This window comes from Mytilinidion resinicola (genome assembly GCF_010093595.1).
Source record: "Mytilinidion resinicola strain CBS 304.34 unplaced genomic scaffold BDZ99scaffold_13, whole genome shotgun sequence".
Classification (NCBI taxonomy): domain Eukaryota; kingdom Fungi; phylum Ascomycota; class Dothideomycetes; order Mytilinidiales; family Mytilinidiaceae; genus Mytilinidion; species Mytilinidion resinicola.
The window spans coordinates 265134-266505 of NW_022985449.1; positions in this window are offsets into that span (position 1 = coordinate 265134).

Here is a 1372-nt window from a genome sequence, read left to right on the forward strand (position 1 = left end):
GTTAGGTTATTAGGCTAATTTTATTTAAACCTGTATTAGCCGTAAGGCGTTAGAATTTGGCGAAGTATAATATAAAACTCTGCTTTCCTTATTTTAATAAATATAACCTGCTTAAAGCTATAAGTTTCTTATTTAGGTTACTGTATATAGCCTATAGGAATTAGATAAATAGCTTAATAGTATATATATCTTAATCTATTAAAGGAACTACTAATATTAATAGGTTGCGTTTAAGTTAAAAATAGGTATAGAGTAACCAGGCTTATTTAGTAGAGTATTAGTTTATATTCTGTTCTAGTTTATACTAGAGTTTCTAAATAAAAATAGGACAGTTCTTACAGCGTTTATTAAATATTAGAAGGTTAGGTAGGCGGTCGGATTTTATAGTATACGTGTTAGAACGCGTTAAAAAGGTATTAGAGAAGGAAAAGGGCGTAACTTTAATAGTTAGGGTCTATATATAGTTTATAGAAGCGACAGGCTTTAAGCTATTATTTAATTTATAAACGGTGTTCCCTGCAAATTATTAGTTAGGCGTAAGCAGTATAGGAAGGGCGGATTAGGACCGGATTATTGAAATTTCCTTTTATAATACTGCTATCTTTTCCGTAAAGGCAGATTATTAGCGCTGTAAGGCTCTAGTAAAGGATAATTATTAGTTTTATAGGGCTTTTATAAATAAGAATTATACTACGGTAAGCTATTCCTTTATAGAGGTAACTAGCTCTAGAAGTATAGTAGTTAGGTTATTTAGGGTTATTATAGGGGTAAAGGTTAATATAATATAATATTATAATAGTGCTATAAGCAGGAGTTTAAGAGCTTAGAAGAAAGCTTTAATTAGATGCTAAATATATTACTATATAGGGAATTAAAACGTTATATAAAGAATAGGAAATCGAAAGCGCTGGCGAAAAAGATATACCGGCGGAATATATATATAGTATAAGCTCGCGAGCTCTATATAAGATTAGGTAACAACGCTACGTAATTTAGTTTATAACCTAGACTACGACCTAGACTAGGTTATATAATCTAAGCTATATTCTAGGATATAATCTAGACTAGGAGCTAGACTAGATATATAATCGGCGAATTATAGTAGGTAAAGTATTATAGGTGGTTACCGTAATAAAATCCTTATATAAAACGCCTATAGAAATTAGCTAGGCCTAGGAAAGCCTAGATATTTTTAAGGTAAGTAGATATCACGATAGCGCTACACGCGAGAGGTCGAGGGCTTAAAGAGGAGCGTTGATTAGGTGCTATATATAATGCTACGTGGAGAATCAAGACGTTGTGTAAGGAACAGGAAGACGGGAGACGGGCCACCGGATATAAGGGCGTGGCCGAGCGCGTGGCGTACGGCCTC